Below are 13,449 nucleotides of genomic sequence, written 5' to 3'. Positions count from 1 at the left end.
ACATAGTTTGGGGGTCATGGCAAGGATCAGCCAGTGCTCAGGAAAAAACACCATCTAAACAGTGCATAATATTTTTATACCTTGATGCTTCCCCTGCTGAAGCAGATAGCAAGCTCCCGTTGACTTTAATGAGGCCATAAGAAGCCCGTTGCGTGCATGCAATATGTAACAGCTCCTCTTGCAGCCTATACGCTGCGAGTGCCACTTTCCCTTTTGTTGTCTCCATGGACTGAGCAAGCCTCCGCCGATCCCCTGCAGAAACCCAGCCTCCTCCGTACAGAGCTGCAGAAGAACGGAGGCCAAATTCACAGCAACGGCAGTGTCTGTGCTGGCACCTCTGCTATCACCCCTGCTCCTAACTGACCCCAGAAAGGACAGGCACTCGAGTGCCACAACTTGCAGGTGACACAAAACATTCAGGAGAGCCAACTCCAGAGCCAGCCGTGAGGGGCTACAAGAAGATCTTCAGGCACTGAATTATATAGCATTAAAATGGCAGATGAAATTCAGTGTCAATTAGTGCAAAGGGATTAGCGTGGGGAAAAATAAACCCGCCTACGTGTACACAATGATGCTTTTAAAGTGCTGATATCAGTCATGAAAGAGATGCTGGAGACACTGTGGATAGTTTTCTGAAAATATTGGCTCATACCGAGTGGTGATGAGAAAGGCAAAATGGACATTAGGAAATCTGAGGGAAGGGGTTGAGAATAAAATACAGACTTCATTATACCACTGTAGAAATCTCTGTGCACCCGTATTCTGAAGATTCTGTGTTGTTCTGATGGCTTCATCTTGAAAAACTAGAGGAGAGAGAGAGAGAGACGAGAGGCAGAGATGATCAAAGGTGTAGAAGGGCTTTCACAAAACGGAGGAAACTGAACAGACAACTTTTGGGCTTGTAAAAATGATAATGAGGAGCTAAAGCTGAAGGTCTGTAAAATCACAAATAGTGCAGCAAAGAGGAATAGAAAAATAGCGCTGGTTTGCTTCTCATAATATAGGAACTAGTAGGCATGCAGCGATATCGTCAAGCATTAGTTTAAAATGAACCTAAGAGAGCACTTTCCATATGATATGTCATTAAACTGAAATCTATTGCCAAAAGATACTGTGGAGCCCAAGGTGCAAGTGATTCAAAAGGAAACAGATAAAGGAAATAGATAATCTTAGAGCTGTTAAGTCCTTTCGTGGCTGTTAAACACAAGAGTCCAGCTGCAACTTTTAGCTTAGGAAGAAAATTTATTCATTGCTGGGAAGCAGTACGATGTACATCCTTATTCCTCTCTGTAAGCACCCTTCAGTGGACACTGTATGCCGGGCTTGATGGCTATTTGCCCCACAGTTGTGAGGTGCCTTGTACACCTGCACACATTACAGACCCTATCCTATGGAGGTAGCGCTACTGCAAAGCACAGTTCTCCGTGACAGCAAAATAAAGTCTGGCATAAAAAGACAGCCCTCGTGTCACCAACAGAGCTGCTGTTCCCCTACATCAGCTGAGGTCTTGGCTCACGGGTGGCCCATGAAATAAGTGTTTTGTGTGGAAGTTCCCAGTGAAGACCCCTGCCCCTTGTGCCTGCAAAAGGCAGGAATAAATACATTCATTTGTAACCTTTCAGACTTTGAGCCTCATTTTTCCATTGATTACCTTAAAAAACAGGGGCTATTTATACACATTACGGTCTATAACTGTCAACCTTGTGACAAATCACCCACTCAGTGGCTTGTCAATGATGTGGAAAATAGTGGCCATATAAACAGATCAAATGAAGTGGAAGTCAGACAGTACAATGGTGTCAGACTGTAGCCTTTGATCTTCAAAGGCCAGAGGTCAAATCTGTCTGCACCGAGGAGTAAAAACGACTTGGGGAGTTCACCCTGGAATGTAGAGAGCTATGAACCAGCATCTCTTCTTGGGAGAGGTGCAGAATTTGTAGAGGTAAAGCCTGGGGTGCATGTGAAGTTTTGCACTGAAATTGGAGGAGCTCTAGTCAAAGAAGAGTAACTCCAGCGATGTTACCAGACTACCTGACCAGGAAGAAGGTAAGTACTATTAAGAAATTTGAATCTCTGGGAGAAGCCATACAGGACTAATAAGAGGTTTGTGGGGAGAAGATGCTCCTGCGTGTGGCATACTTCAATCAGGGGATAGTGTGTAGCAGCACCCAGAACTGCAACCAGGAGAGCTTTGTAGCAGTTTGGTTTTATGCAGTTACTCTGGTGCACTGGACAATGAGCGATCTCAGGTTAAGTCACTTCACTACTACGTCACCTATGTTTTTCTATATAATGAAATACCCTTGATTACTGGGGGAGAAATAGGATATTTTCAGACTAACAAAAGCACTGGTTTTCCGTCCCACCCAGGGGACCATTCCTTTTATTTATTTTTATTGACCCACTCTGTTTTTCCCATTTGATTTACAATTTGAGAATTGCCACTCACTGCACCTTTAACAATTTCTCCTGGCTGCTTTCAACACAAGAAAGTTAAATACTAGGACAAGAAACACATTAAAAGCCATTGCAATTTTAAACCCTGGCAGGTTTTCTTTTTTTTTTCTTTTTTTTTTGTGCAAGCCTACCAGCCCTCAATCATAACGTTTTCACCTACATTACCTCTTGCATTTGATAAAAATGTATTTACTTGGATGCTGTGCAGTGCTTGCTGTACAGAAAGGGGAGAAGGCAAGACAGGCAACATAGCCCTCTTCCACCCCTGCTGCTGCCTGCATGGACAGCGGTGCTGCCATTGTTACCCTGGGACAACACTGAGACTTGGTTGTATTCTGCACTGGATGAAGCATCAGGGGTGCAAAGGATCTCCATATTTCCCAATCTTGAACCCCCCAAGGGAGCTCAGAAAACCCTTCACTCTGTCGGAGCAGCCAAAGAAAAAGAAATGTCATTTTTTGGATTCCAGCCTCTGAGGAGGTAAAGCACTTGTCCTTCTGCTTGACAGCAGACCACCTGTTCTGCTACACGCAGTGAATAATCAGCAATGTGCAATGTGCATTCACTGTCTGGGATTAATTCTCTTGCAGTCACGTGTGCTTAGACTCAGCAGTCTGCCGCCTCATCTAGGTTGTCATCGCTGCTTATCAGGTAGGAAGTTCATGGCCTCTGATGATGGCCCAGGGGCTCCCAGCAAACTGTTTTTTCAGTGATGCTGAAGTTGATCTACAGTGCCAACACAGAGCGGCGTTAAGCCATCTGGCTCTACAGATGTGGTGGGGCAGAAAGAAGCCCCTCACAGCACCAAGGGACCTCAAAACTTATCTGGGGGAACGACCTACCTTTCTCGTAGGACCCTGACTGACCTCCCAGACCCTCACCTCTGCGATCCACCACTGCAGTGGGACAAAGGGGCAGGTCCCCAAGCTTTCTCTTCCCTTTACTCCATCCAAAAAAAGGGACAGTCATCATCTAGCTCTGGAAAAAACCCTAATATGCTCTGGAAAGACTTCAGATGTCTAAGACAGAGCTCTCCCAAGTCCCGCCTGAAGGTGTGAGTTAGGCTTACTCTGAGTAAAAATAGTCATTAAGGGAAGGATTTCTCTCATCTGAACTCAGACATGTCAAAATTAGATGCCTAATTTTAAGTTAGTCACCCCACACTATGCTTCCTCCTAGCCTCCTGGCCTCATCTGATCTTAGATGCCAATTTTAGGACGGGATGAATCACCTGTTGGAGACACCTACTACTTTTCATCGACTATAGGGAGACAGTAGGGTGAATAGCCCAGAATTAGATGTTTAACTTTTAGATGTCCTAAACTAGGTCAGAAAAATCACCTCCTGCCCTTATGGGCAGGGCTGAACTGCTTGGGCCAATGCTCAAGGGACATGAGCACAACCAAAGCGGGTGGTGGCAACAGGTGGCTGGATGAAGGGAAGGACAAGAGTGTCCTGTGCCCTGAATGAGATGAAGGGGAGTCAAACCTGAATGACCTCTGGTGATGGATCCAGACTATATAATCAGATATATTATATATGATATATAATCAAATGGGGTGCACTAGTTTGGGGATCTATCCAATGAATGCAATTTCAAGATGACAGAACACTGAGAGTGGATAACGAAGCAGAAGAGAAGCCACTAGGGATAATCTAAGTGCAGGGTCATGATCTTTTATTTCTTTTCACCTGTTCTTACCAGCTTTGCACCTGTGTTGTCTACTTTGGGTTTTGTAAATAAATGGATTTATCTATTTGCAGTTTAACAAATAGTGTGTTAAAGGCATTTTAGGGAAAATGGGTAAACATAAAGGATTTCATTACATTGGGGTAGCATAATGATATTCAGGGTCTGGATTAAGGCATGACTAGCCTTCTCTTTAGTATATTGTATTTTATATATAAAATAAATATGTATATATTTCAACCTCATGGTTGGCACCTTGGTGACTAGCAATGGCAGGCATATGAAGAGCAGTGTCTTCCAGTGAGCACCATCAGCCTGGCAAGCTCTCCAGCGTGTGGGAAGAGAGTAGGAAACAAGCCTTAATGTCCACTGTCTCAAAAGGGCTTGGCCACAGCCTTGGAGCAAGTGGCTGTATCATGAGCCAAAGCAAACTGGGGCTCACAGGACTACATTCATCTACTCTTTCCCAATCAATTGCTTCAGTGAGATTATCGTAAACATGATGGATTGGATCACTTAATCCAGTTAGACGGCAGCTCAAACGGATGGGTAAATAAGGGGAGCCGGGAGTCTGACGGGCTCTACTGACCCGGAGCAGCAGCCGGTCAAGGTGGCAGCTTTCAATGCTGGTCTTGAGCTGTTTCTTGGGATTGACGCTGCTAACAAAATACATGCAAATGACACAAGAGAGGTGTAATTTCAGGCAAAGTATTTGCCATCAGAAGGCCAGAGGATGGAAAAGGCAGCGGTAGCTATTTCTTCCTTACCTTGTGCACCTTTAGGATCAAGCAAAATGTTTCTCATTCACAAAAACAGCAACAACAACAGCAACAACAAAGAGAAACAAAGATAAGGCTTGACAACCTGTTTAGCTACTCCTGTGCAAGACAGAGGACAGTGCTTTGAATGCAGGGCAAATTGGTATATAAGGCTGGAAATGGTGATTGCACCACTGGATTCTGGAGGGTAATGCAGCACAGCTGAGCTACATTTAATGAGGGTGCTCTGACACCACTAGATCTGCACAGCAGCCAGTCCCTCGTGAGCAAAATGCAGTCATTCCTGCCTTGTGTTATTTGGTATTAATCAGCACAGCGACTTAATTAAAATTTAACACCTGAATTAGAAAGATTTTGATCATTAATGACTGCATGCAATGCCGCACTCAGCGTGAACCATCAGATAAGCATTTTCATTTTGTGTATGCAAATCCTGCAGCTGGAAAAGGCAGTGTTTGGGTTGTTTTTTTAAAAAATTGAAATAATTCCACTCCTTACCCTTGGTAACACCAACAAAAAGTGTGCTACATTTTATCCCCCTTTCTAAGAAAAAAAGAAAAAAAGTTGCTCACAGTGAAATAAAAGCAAGAGTGTGTTAATATAATATATGCGATTCATTATGGTCTGATCAATGATTAGATGTGGCATTTGACTCTGCCCTCTTACAAAGTTTTATTAGGTAGGAGAATTAGTGCCTGGGCTGGCAAACAGGGGAGGGTTGAGATCTGGAGTCCTGTATATTTATACTGAGCAAGCGGACATCAAAGGACTTCTCAAGTAGGTTGTGGGTGAGGATTTTGTTTTGGGAGGGTAAGAACAAATCTTCCTTCAAAAGCCCAAAAATGCGGGGAAAGAATATGCATTTCGCTGACACCAAGCATTTAACTGCTGCAGTCAGAAAACAGAACCAGAGCCAAAAAAAAGAAGAAATAGCAGAAATGAGTAGCAGAAGTCCATTCTCCTTGAATAATCACCACATACATGGGCATGTAAATATACAAATAGACATTCAAATATATTTAGCTTACAGATGCTTTCAAAACTTTTAAAATAAATAACAGGTTCTTATAGTCTAGCAAAACCCTGTATTTTGAGATAATTAAGCCTGATTGCGTTCAGAGCAGCCTGTTAATAGGCTTTCGTTATTTATCAGGGGTCATTTAACATTCGCAGTGCACAAAACATTCCCCCCAGTCATCAAGCTGCTTTCCATGAACAAACCTGCTTAAATAGATGACATGATGGATCTGCATTGGACCTCTCCGTGGCTCACAATGCCTGATACCAACTGCTCTATTTACCCAGCAGTTTCCAGCCTGAACACAGGAGCAGCACCTCATTGCAGGTGCCTCAAGCTGCCTTGCCCTTAAAGGTGCCCACATAGGGATTTTTCATCTCTAAGGTCTTCAAAACTTGCTCAAGGCTGTTGTCCCACCTCCTTATAGTAGGGACCATGACTGTGGTGTCCTTGGGTAATGTGGGCAAAAATCTCAGAGTCACTTCCAATGGCATGAAACAAAACCTGGGATCTTCCTATGGACCCCTCACAGTAAGGTTTGCCTCCAAGTCAGCCCGGAGGAGCAATGCCACCCCTTCAGGGTCTGAAGGAGGAGCCACCAACCCATTGGGTCCCTGCTGAGCACATCTAAGGTCCATGGGCCTCAGAGGCCATCCTTGGAAGATTTGCAAGAGCAAATTGTTGACCACTGGTGGAGTGGAGGCTGATCTGAACGTGAGGGGTTGCAAAATGTCCTGGTCTTTAGGGTAGTGAGGGGCAGAGCTGTGCTCAAATCCATGGGAGTGACATGATCAGAGGGGGCTGCACTTTGTGGCTTCTCAAGAGCCGTCATTCCCAAGAGCAGCCAGCCTGGAGGAAATAGGAAGCAGTTGTTTTGTGCAATCATTTCTTCACAATGTATGTATTGTAGGAGAGGGCATGAAGACGCGTGTTTCCACTAAGAACCTCTCTTGTGAATAGGTAATTGGCAGTAATTAAATAACTCCAGACTGTTTCTTGGGGGGGAAATCCAAATCATACAACGACAGAAATATGAGCGCAACAATTTGCTTCCTCTGCCACAACCGCAGCTTTTCTCTAATGATCTGGCAATGCTGGCTGCAAAGTCATGTAGGAACTTCAGTGGGTTTTGTCTGAAAACCACACAAAATTCTGGCTGTTTTCTGAAAGCAACTCTTGTCGTAAGTACCTTAATTCACCAGCTCTGCTCTATAGTTTGATTGCATTTGTCAAGTGGAGAGCAAAGGTGTCAGAGGAACACTAGAAAAAACCACAGATAATGCTTGACTCGAAGGGAAGGCGGTAGATGAGTAGGAGATACAGAAGAACAAGACTAAACTAAAATCATTTCATACTATTTGAGAACTGCCAGTTTCCATCATTGTACTGCAAATCTTACAGCATTTCATATTTTTTTTCTGAAAGCCCCAGAGAATACAAGGCTCACTTTTATAGACATAAATGTCTCGTTGTTGCAAGGAAGACAATGAAAATAACTGCACGAATCTAAAACCCAAACAAATAGAAGGCAGCAAACAAACAGACCTAACCCTCTCCAAACTTATTTCCTACCCACTATCCTCTTCCCTTAGGATTTATATGTGGAGTCTGGCAGCTTGAAATACGTGATAGCAAAATTAAAAAGGTAGCTTGGAACTCTGTGGGAAGATGGGATTTATGGCAAATTTAACTTTTTCAGCATTTTTGCATATACATTTAAGAAAGTTTGAGAATGTTTATTTACTTTCGTTAAAATGCCAAAGTCTGAAAGCCAAACCAACTGATGAAAGATACTCAGCTTTAAAGTATGCAAAACCAAAACTAAGGAAACATAATCATATTTTATTTAAAACCACACACACACACTCTCTGATGAATCATATAAGCTGAGTGAAAATCACTTACTCTTGCTACAACAAAGGCTGAACTCGTGGACTTGGTGACGCAGTTGCCGATCTCTCATTCTCATAGAAGACCATCTGCTCTTGAATCTCAGCTCAGATGCTTGCAGACACGTTTTTAGCATTTTTGAACATGTACATCTCCTGGTACTTCCCTAACACACCACTTGGAAACCCACAGTCCCAGAATGGCTGTATTTCTCTCTCTTAAAGGACAGGTAGCAATTAAAGTGTCATTAAGTTTCAGAGTTAAAATCCCCCTGAGCTAAAGAGGTCAGACTGCCTCTTCCATGATACTGCTTCTCTCTAGATGCAGGAACACACAAGATCAAATCTCATCTAGAAGATTTTCTTCATAAGGAGACAGACATGACATCTTTTAAAGAAAGATAATTCTGAGAGGACTGATGAGGTCACTAAAGAAATACTGACACAGTGCATTAGCAAGGGCCAGTCTGATCTGACCTCTGCCTGTACCATTGAATATTGTGGGATTGCTTTTAATATCGACTGTTCTTCAGGGAGCAGGAGGTCACGAGCTACATTTTCCATACGGTATGTGAACGGTTTGCGGATGACTTGATGCCTGCTGATCTTTGGGGCTGCATGGATCACTTGTAGTGAGAGGCACCACCTGTGATTAAAAATAACTCCTGGCTAACTCAGGATTGCTATGGGGCAAAAGGTTATTAAACCTGACTGAGTTCATACTGAGATGGTCTAGGGGCATTCACACGATCTGTTAAGGCAGCTGAGGTAGGGCGGTAGGGCCCAACAACGGCAGGGGCATCTTAAAATTGCACATCTGTGAAAGTGCATCCACCTTTCAATTAGCAAAGCAGCTGTGCAGTAATCAATCTTCTCCTTTTCTTCTGGAAAATCACTGAGTAACTCCGATCTGGAAAATCACTGCCAAAATCTGAATGCCCATTTCATATGACTATTAGTTTGTCCCAGTGCTGCATCTTGTAGGGTTTACCTTGCAAACCCTATGTCTTTAACAATCTTTAACGTCTGTAACTTTAAGATCCATGCTCCTATAAAGCACTGACAAAGGTCCATTCATGTTTACAGTACGATCAGTGGAAGCGACATATTTGCAAGCTATTTCCTCCAGCCAGGAAATTTGACTCACGAAAGTAAAAAGCCTCAGAAATCTCTTGAAATCACACCTCTCAAAGGACCATAATGGCTATTGAAAACTGTATGGCGGTGCTAAGACCTATACCAACATCTGGAGTGGATGTAGAAAGGATGTTCCTCCATACCCAGGTCAGCAGAAGTTTCACAGCAGCCTGAAGGTGTTACCAACAAATCAAGTCATCCTCGGTGACCTTGGTCTTTATCAGTCCAGATGAACTTTATCCTGTTTTATACACTTTGGCTGACTACATCGCCAATGTCACAGCCAGAGCAGAGAATGGAGCCCATGGGCTTTTCTCAACTAGGACAACTGACCAAGGTGGTTTCTCCTACCTTTGGTTTGACTCCCTGTCCATTTCTAGCCCATTCTGGACTTTTTCTAGGTACCTGAGTAACTTCATTCTCAGTGAGATTTGCAGGACAATCCCTGTTGATTAGTGACACTCTGCTCTAGCAGCTCTCATCTGTGAAGCCATGAACCACCCAACTCGTGACAGATCCTGAGGAGGAAACAGCAGCCTGTCTAACCAAGCTGAGGACCAGCAACACAGGTATGGCCAAATGAAAGGAGCACAACCCTTGCAGCTCTGCCAGAAAGCACAAGCGTGGAGCCAGCCCTCTCTGCCCAGACCAACCACTGCACCTTGCCAACAAGGAGTGTGTGTGAAGTCATGTTTTATTTTACACGGAGAATGCTCTTTTGGAGTAAATCTTCTGCTTGTCACTCCTTACTGCTGTGTGGTTCACCTCACAGAGTGATCTTGGAGCACATGACCTGGATTCCTTCCAGGTGAACCTCAACTGAAAGAAGCTGCAGAAGCACTGCAGGAACACATCTAACGTGCTCCAGACATTGATGGACCAGGTGGTTCACAGGACATGGCTAGAGCTAGTCTGGAGTAAATGCCTTGAAATGACTCTAGAGTATAAGAGGGGTCCTCAGCACCAACTGTTTCACTTTATAGACCTGCTGCTGTTGGGTCATCCTACTTGCTAAGGAAACATGGCCAAAGGCTTCAAATACTGTGACTTTAGCATAAAACTCATTATTTATATGATAGGGTGACATTATGAAATGATCTGATTACATGACAATTTTCCCCTTGTACAGAGAAGAGGATCCTAGCTCTTCCAAGTCAAAACACAGATGCAATAATATAAGACAACACATCTGTACTAGCTTGGCCCAAGTGGCACGAGAGATGCTCATGAGATTAGCATGGCAAGGACCCTTGATTCATATGCTGGCGAATGCTAAACCATTTGTTACTGCATCTTCTCTGCTCTTTTTTACCCCACTTATCACAGAAGTGGTGCACAATTGCCCCCTTTTTTTGCTTTATACAACATTTGAAGTTGTCGAGGACTTTACAAAGGTTTCAGAGGTCACATTAGACAATCAGGTCTGGATGTTAACAGATTGAAGTGCTCTTGACTGATGAACATGATAGAAAATGCTGGTTTCAGTAACTGAAGAACTAGAGGAAGGATGGGCTGGTGAATAAGGGCTTGGGCTAAAATATGTGATATAGATAAAAGTTCATTATGGAGCTGAGAGACGTTCTGTCCCCGAGGCAGTTATGACAGCTCCATACAGTCTGTTATGGAACAGAGTAGCATAAACAGACTTTATACAGAATATATCAGGCATTTTCTTTGGTGAAATGTACAGCAGTATGGAATTGCCTGTATTTTGAACACATCATCTGGGCCCTTTAGCTTTGTGCCTCATCTTTTTTTCAAACCTGAGTTCTGGGAGACATGGGATTAAAGTTACCAACCTTTGCTCTTGACGAATAAGCCTTCAAATGTGAAATTCCAAAATGCAGTAGAAAAAAAAAAAAAAAACAACAAACCAAACACCACAAACCACAACCTTTCTGCTAATAGAATTTTTAAGCCGATACTATTAAGGAAGGAAAATGACTCATGATTTTGAGTGGATGGATCTGGCACTCCATTATAGCGCAGAATTTAAATGAGCCCTTTCTCATATGATGGTTCATCTGTCTGCGAGTGGAGGTACAGTTAACATACATGCAGTGTCAGATTCTGTATGACACTTGGTAGAAGCACGACTTGAACGCAATCGAGACCTGCAGAAAAATAAGAAAGGGGAAGTTCAGGAGGAAAAATTCAATTTCACTCTGTCCGTGGTTCAGATTTGACCTGAGGTGTCAAACAGGCTGCGTAACAAAACCCACAACAATTCAACAGACTCTCTATAGCCAGAAGGGGCCCATGGTGGAGAGAGATTGAAAAATTAATTCCATCCGCCTCTAAGAAAGAGGCAAATGTGACTGAGTTAGGAATAACAGAGAAGGGGTCATTACTGAGGTCTCTCTGTACACAGTCTAACCCGTGCACATTAGGACAAGAATCACAGACAGAGATGCATCAGGATCTTTCCTCTTCTCTGAGTATGAACATATTTTATAAACAAATGCACAGCTCCTTGCATATACTGTTTAATTTAGGTCCTGTCTGTTTTCTTATCATAAACCCCTGCTTTCTTGTGGCTTTTAATGATGTCTTGCGTAAACTGCTTGGACACCCTCTCCCAGGCTGAGCAGCTGCAGCAGACTGGTTGACTCCCTGCACCCAAGAACTGGGAAAGAGGAGATGTGTTTGCTTGGGAAGAGCATAACCCAAGTGGGATTTCAGAGTGCCTTTGAGCAGCGCATCATCGGCAGCCTCAGCCCAGCTCTGGACATCTGCATCTCCAGTAGCGTTGTACCCATGTCCAAACCAGAGCCCCAGCCAGGGACCCCAAAGAGCAAACTACCCAGAGGAAAATCAAACATTAAATGCAGGGAAAGGAGGCTGAGCCTGCTCCACTGCCAGCCCACCACAGGCACCCGATTGCAGCAGCCTGCATCTCCCTCCGGAAACATCCAAAGGCACCTACCTCTCCTGCTGATCAGGCAGGGATTTTCAGCCCTCCCTCCCAGGACTGGGTTGCTAGGCACTTAAATTATAGATACAAATTGGGAGCTTAAATTAGGCAGGCTCAATCCCACACCTGCTACTTATATATTATGAAACAGCCTTTCATTACATGATCACGTATTTTCTTTTTTTTTCTCCCCAGAGGACTGTTGCTTCACTTAGGACACAGGATGGTTTATCGCTGAGGGTGAATCATGGCTGAGTAACTTAGGAGGGTGATGCCCGTAGACCTACTGAGTCTGGGAAATGTGCAAAGAGCGTGGCAGAGAGGTACGGGAAGAAAAAAAGTGGTTTAGACTTAATACAAGTGCAGGCAGTTATATAGAGAGCTGAACAAGTGCTCCTGTCTTATACGAGTTCAAAATTTGGATTATTTTTTTCCATCCCATGCCAGGATGGTGAGACAAGTTCCTGAAAAGCGCTGCTGTCTGGTAATCCAAACACTCCTTCCTTCCCCTGGGTGCAGCAATCACTATTTCAATATAAGCTTGGATTTTAACTTCACTAGAAATGAAGAAAAATTTCCAAGCAGAAAAATCAGTTCACAGTGGAAAAGAAACTGTTCATCTGAAAATTTCACAAATGGCTATTTCAATCATTTACATCTTTTTTTTTTTCCCTAAATGTGGAAATCTGTTAACATCATCCTTTTTCTACAAAAAAATCCATTTTAGCTAACCATCACTTTCCTGATCACGACACACCTCCTCACCACTCTTAAGTGTTCCCCATTAGGTCTTCCTGAACACCTTGGGGGAGATCTGGACTCTGCCCCTTCCTCTGCCACTGGCTTCCCGCATGGCACCAGGCACCTCACTTAATCTGCAGGTCTCCCACAGCTTGTGCTTTCCTCTTTCTCCGGCTGAAATCAAGAGGAAATCCTGGAATTTGATTTGGCATAATACTGAGTACTGAAGTCCGTCTTAGTAGGCTTCAAGTGTATATCGCGTTGTATAATGCTTTGAAAAATCAAGTTCTAGCTGTTTCCAATAATGTAGCTAAATTGAGTGGACATTTTTGACCTTAAACTCTCTTGTACTGCAGCTCCTCGTCTGTAAAATGGTGGTAATAGCATCTTCCCTTCTCATAGAGGTGTTTATAAAACTGACATTTGTGAAGGTCTCTGATAATACATAGTAAGGAGTACATTAAAAGCACCCATGAGGCAATTTATAATTCTGCCTTCAAAGCAGCATTTCAATCGTACGCAGTAATAGTGTGCGGCACTCTATACATGGTTTTTTTGGTTGCAATTCTTATTTGATTTTTCAGTGTCAGTCAAACAACAAAGTATAAAAGTTTTTCTAAGTGACATTTTTCTATATTCAAATGAGAACCAAACTAGCAAGGAAATTACATGATCCTAATTACGCTTTGTGCATATAAATCAGCTGTGAAATAATTTGAAACTCTTGTGCGTTTGGGATCTTTATCAATGAGGCAGAATAATTATCAACAAACCTCCATTAAGCCTCACTTTAAAAAGAACTCGTTATTAAATATGAACACAAT

Source organism: Gymnogyps californianus, chromosome 1 (assembly GCF_018139145.2).
Source record: "Gymnogyps californianus isolate 813 chromosome 1, ASM1813914v2, whole genome shotgun sequence".
Taxonomy (NCBI): Eukaryota; Metazoa; Chordata; class Aves; order Accipitriformes; family Cathartidae; genus Gymnogyps; species Gymnogyps californianus.
Note: the sequence above shows the minus strand (reverse complement) of the source record.